The sequence below is a fragment of the Anopheles merus genome, unplaced genomic scaffold (genome assembly GCF_017562075.2).
Source record: "Anopheles merus strain MAF unplaced genomic scaffold, AmerM5.1 LNR4000007, whole genome shotgun sequence".
Classification (NCBI taxonomy): Eukaryota; Metazoa; Arthropoda; class Insecta; order Diptera; family Culicidae; genus Anopheles; species Anopheles merus.
This window is the reverse complement of record NW_024427587.1, coordinates 431,764-438,087: the sequence shown is the minus strand read 5'-3', so window position 1 is coordinate 438,087 and position 6,324 is coordinate 431,764.

Genomic DNA, 6,324 nt, shown 5'->3' with positions numbered 1-6,324 from the left:
CCCACCCTTTCTTTCCTTCTCATCAACGGACCCACCATTCCCGCGAGCGTAGGCCGACCAAAAAATTCCAGGAAATTCCTACAGTAAGTGTGCAGTTTTTTATTCACAGTACTGTTTGGCAAAATATCAATTCTTGATGGCGCGTACTGGCGATCAAATCGTTAGCTGCTTGATCCACCGATGGTACGTGCTGTTGGAAGAGAAACACTTGCTGTTTGATGCGTTTGCCTGAGGAATGAAAGATATATTGAGCATTAGAATGGTAAACAAAACTAGTATTATTTAAAACTTACCGATCACGAAGATATTTTAAATTAAACGGCGACTCTGTATGCCCTATCCATCTGCTTTGATCTGTTATCAGGAGCTTTGGTGATGAAATAGCTACGTGTGATGGAAAATAATAGAAGATTAAACAAACATTGAAAGCAGTACGATTGTTAGAACACAAACATCATTTGGAATATTCTTCTTCTTATGCATGCACTTACCGTAGATCATTTAACAAAACAAACCGCATTTACGCCTGCGTTGACATCTTTCACGATTAACTTAACCACTTTTCTATTATCATTTCATAATTTTCGCTGCATCTTCCGGCACCGATCCTTCCAAAATGAAATTTGCATTCGTTCTGGCAATGAGTTTCGAACGATCACAACACAGCGCGAGAGTGAAGAATACAAAGTAAATGGCACTATGTACAAGTGTTGATCATATAGTCAAAATAGAGTATAATGGAATTTATTTTACTTCAAATGAATTTAATTTATTCTGATTTACATTTCAACAATTGTAATCAGCCTAGTTGTTAATGTTTAAAATTTTGATGAAGTGAAAACATCATTACCAGATAAATGAAACGATAATCGACGCTTTTTGACCATATCGAATTATGATCGTCTTTACACATAGTGTCATCTCTTGCGCTTCAGAGTCTCACGCTCAGAGCAAAAATTCTCCCATCTTCGCAACGGTGGGTGCGTTCAGCTGTGGAGGGCGGGAGGAGTGCGAGTGTGTGTCTCATGCACACAGCGAAATTTTGGTCAACACTTCGATGGTGGGAGCGTTTTTCCATGGGATGGGGTAGTGGAGTGTGAATGTGTCGCATGATTCCTTCAAAACTAAGGCCAGGGGTAGCGAGAGGCATTAAAATGAGTTACTCTTTGCCAAGCGGGTTTTCTTCAATTCTATTCCTTGTCCTTCTCTCGCTGTTGATACAACTCTCCATTTATCTCTTTCTCTCTCTCTCACTCTCTTCCTCCCATACCTTATATCCCTACAACTTGGTCACGACATTGTTGTCGGCGATAATCGCGACATTCTTGAAATACACTTGGCGCGTTGGCTCTAACAACAAAATGAGCATGCTTTCTCCCTCTATCTGTTTTGATTATCTGTCGGGTCAAACAGAGCGAGAAAACATGCTCATATTGATTCTTGGAATCACTCGCACGCAAAGCATATCTCCCGTGACCATCGCGATGATCACCGACTGAAAATGTCGCGACCAAGTGATTGAACACGAGTTGGTTGCACACAATGTCACCAAGCATGCGATGGTCGCACCAACTGTTTGAGGCTCGCCTGATTGAAATGATCGAGATGATTTTGTTTCAGCCAGAATTTGTCATGACTATGTCAGTGACCTTTTGCAAAATTGATCACAGCAAAAAAAAAAGTCGTGATATAGTGACTGATCAAGCGATGGTCGCAAACATGTCATGAGCATGTAATAGTCACAGCAATCGTTCTGAGTATCACCTCTGATTATCACAATTGAGTACGTGACGCTGATATGGATTTTGTGTCAGTCATATTTGTTTATGACATTGATAGTGACATTTTGCAGCACTGATTTAAAGTATTAAACTTCATATGTAAAACACTAGCAACCTGAACCAGAAGCAGTGTGGCCAGATTATTTTTGCGGTTTTCGGTAGGCGCATCAAAATTTTATCGGTAGTTTCCGGCAGGAGTTTGATATTTTTTCGATAGTTTTCGGTAGGTTTTTAAGCGTTGAACGAGGGTGTGGGGGGGGGGGGGGGAGACTTTATCTAATCTGCCTACCGAAAGTTCAGTAGCATGAGAAAATACATCCTTTATCTATTTAAAGGAGATAGTTTACCGCGCACATGAGGTGAAATATGCAGCGAAATGAACTATTCTGACAAGTGAAATATCTGACAGATTCAGCTAAATATCCCGCTGTGCAAAGCGACGGAAAAATTATGGCGTTCGGAGAATTTTCTCATGCCTTCCTTTTCTCTCCAACGGCAAATTTGTCAAGCAGCTCGTCGAGCTACCCGTCCCTGGCTCCGCCTCATACACTTCGCCTGAACGGGCTGTCGAGGTTTAGTTGTGTTGGTGCGTCAGACGGCCAATCGCTGTCAACCTTCGTCCGTGCTTTTTCCCTCCATATCGCTATCTCTTTCTCGCGAGTGGTCAATCCTCATGAGTTGCAGTGGCGCTTAAAGAAGCCGTTAACAAACATTGCAGCGAAGAAGTTGAATTTTCACAAATCAAACCAAAAAAGCGCAATGAGTTCAAACGCTGCCAAGTAAAAATGACTAAGGAATCGCTAGCTCACGCTGGAGGATTTGCTGTGCAACCTGTGCACCGGCGCTGATTTTCATCAACTTTCCATTCCGCTGGCATCTAAAACGCAAGATGATTGTGAAACCGGCATACTGGAAAGTTCACTGGCAGTCCCTGGGGCCTGCCATCGAACTGAACGTGTTAATGATTCAACATAACTTTGTAACAGCTTTTGCTTTCGTATGGTGTAGATCACACAAATAGGTTGAGCCGTCTGCGCATGGGTGTGAGTGTACGTGTGTGTGCAAAACTGTCGCCGAATGTATGCGCTTTCGCAATGTTATTGTAGCATATCTGCTAAACAGAACTTATTATTGTTATGTATGGTCCAACCTGCTGTTGGGAATTATTGCGCTACCTCGTCAACCGCGTTTTGACGTCTGTCAATTTCGGGCGCGCCTTCGGGTTACGCTTCGCTTTTTACGCACTCCCGCTCTATCTTGAAAACAAACTTAACGTGAATAAAACTTGAATCGAACTATTAAACAGAAAATACAACATATTGGTGTCAGAAGTGGGATTCCTCGCAAAGTGAAACGGATTGAAAACACAATGGCTCGGCTTGATCACAAATCTATGACACAGCTTTCGACAATGATCGCCCAAGCGATAAAATCGGCAATAGGTACACCTAACGCGCAGGTGAATAGAGACGACGCTGCTCCCCAACCAAAAGTGCCAACATTCTCGCACCCGGCTTTTCATGCGTCGGATGAATCAACTGTCGGAGACTATTTTAACAGACTGGTGTGGGCGCTAAAACTGAGCAATATCCCCACCGATAAATACGCGGACTATGCGCGCGTGCACATGGGAACAGAATCAATCAATGCTCTTAAATTTCTCGTCACCCCAAAGCGGCCAGAGGAAATTCCCTACGAAGAGCTTCGAAAAACACTCGAGAACCACTTCGACCAGAAGAAGAACAAGTTTGTCGAGAGTGTCAAATTCCGTAACATTTAGCAACAAAGGGGCGAAACGATTTCACAATTTGTTCTGCGACTCAAACAAGGGGATGTCTACTGTGAGTATGACGATTTTCTCGACAGAATGTTGATTGAACAAATGCTCCACGGCATGGAAGCACGCGACATTTGTGACGAAATCATCGCAAAAAACCCCAGCACGTTTACAGAAGCTTTTGATATCGCATTAACGCTCGAAGCCACACTGAATACAGTTCGTGATATCTCCACGGCGACACCGTCGGCGTCAGCAGAAGCTACCAATAAGTTGGCTTATAAAAACCCTCAGACTAAAAAGTAACAACCATTCCGTCGAGCAGAACCTCCAACCAAAACGTTCGCTTCACATTCCAGATGGACACACGAACAAAGCAACAACACTGCAGCTACGCCCTGCAACGGCTGTGGTGGGCCGCATCCAAGAAGCCTTTGCCGCTTTCGCAACGCCCTATGCCATACATGTAACAAAAAGGGTCACATTTAGCAGGTTTGCCGAGCAGGAAACACACCACGCGAACGATCGAACATTGATCAGGTTGCGGATTTCAACGTCGATCCCGTACAATCCATTAATACGATACGCAACTCAGCTCCCGCCGCCAAATTGATGATCGATATAAAAATTGATGGAAAACGCACCAGCATGGAACTCGACACGGGAGCACCGTGTGGGATTATGGGGGAGACCACGTTACGGTCACTAAAAACAAACTATTCTTTTCTTCCTACAGATAGGCAGTTTACCAGCTACACCGGTCACCGCATCCATTGTCTGGGCCGATTGCCCGTAAACGTGTCTGTTGGCACGGTAACCCGTCGGTTAAACCTGTACATAGTAGCGGGACAAACAGACGCCCTCTTCGGTCGTGAGTGGATCGCCCAATTCGTTGATCAGATAGACCTTGGCAAAATGATAGCTCCAAACACACATGTCAACGCTGTTACTAGCTCGAAGCTCACGATAGAACACGAAACCCAGTTGAATTCGTTGCTCGACAGTTTCCGTTCCGTGTTTAGCGACGTTCCAGGTAAATTGACCGGACCACCAGCATCAGTGCATCTCAAACCTGATGCAACGCCAATTTTTGCTAAAGCCCGAGATGTGCCATTGACGTTACGCGATAAGTACGTAGCAGAAATCGAAAAAAAAACTCAAATCAGGGTTTTACGAAAAGGTGGAATTTTCCGAGTGGGCTTCGCCGACCCACGTTGTGGTTAAGAAAAATGGTAATATCCGAATTACTGGCAACTGTAAGCCCACAGTAAACCCAAGAATGATTGTTGGAGCAACTGCTGGAGTCGAGCAGTTCGGAGCGGAGCGGAACAAATCCGTTCATTTTTTTAACTTGTTTACGCTGACATCACTAGCGGTTTAGATTTAATAAATAGATGGCGAAAAGGCTTTTTCGTCCTCTTCTTCTCTGGCAAATCGTCGTTACAAGATTGGTAATTATTGGTAGCTTAGAAAACAGAAAGAAACGCGCAAGAATTTATCCGAAATTCTTCTCCGAGTTAACATTGGTGCCGTGACCAGAATAGTGTCGAAATCCTGATTAGTCGAGAGTTTTTCGATAAAGTAAATATTATCTGCGCGCGCTTACGCTAACCCTTCTGTACACGCACTCGCATCGTTTGGCTGGCTTTACATTACGCTAATACCAATAACTAATCTTGTAAAATGTCCGTGCAACCGACGATCTTGGCGTCGAGAAGAACGATTTTGCTAACTATCTTGGGACGATATGAACAATTTAACCAAGATTACCAATCTGAGCGGGACTCGATTGAGGTTGAAACTAGAATGAGCAAATTTGAGCAAATGTGTAAGGATTTGGAAAGCATTCAACAGCAGCTGGAAGATAGTGCAACCACTGCTGAAGAAATGACTTATAACGCAACACTGCGCGAAGATTTTGAACCGCGACTCATAAGACTGCAAGCTGATTTGAAGGCAAAATATAGGCAAATTCCTCGTAGCGAAGGGTCGCAGCATAGGGCCGGCAGCAACCCGCTGCAAGGCATAAAGCTGCCCACCATAGCATTGCCCGAGTTCGATGGCGACTATATGCAATGGCTAGCTTTCCGCGACACCTTTGAGTGTCTTATTCACGAAAATGATGAGCTTCCCGCCATACAGAAGTTTCACTATTTGCGCGCAGCCGTAAAAGGCGAAGCCGCACAAGTAATTGAGTCGATAACAATAAGCTCAAATAACTATACACTGGCTTGGAAAATGCTCACGGAAAGATACTCAAACGAATACCTGCTTAAGAAACGTCACTTGCAGGCTATGTTTGGCATCACACCGGCTAGGAAAGAAAACGCAACGGCATTGCATCAGTTGGTCGATTGCCAACAACAAACACAAAATTGCCAACAACAAAATTGCCAACAACAACACTACGCGATTGGGAAGAGCATGCGTCAAACAATGAAAATCCCAGCTATGAAGCACTCATTACATTTTTACATCGCTGTATGAGAGTTCTAGAAACGCTGTTAGTAAACAAATCTGAGACGTTAAATGATGAAACACAATCCTATGCGAGAAGAAATAATTTTACACGCACCTCCAGCTTTGCCACAACTGATCGCGATAATAACAGATGCCACTTATGTAATATGCCGCACACTATCATAAAATGCCAGCGTTTCCTTGCCATGAATCCTGCGCAACGTTACCGAACAGTGCTTGATGCGCGGTTATGTCTAAATTGCCTGCGGGACAATCATAGAGCTCGAGATTGCTCCTCGCAGTATA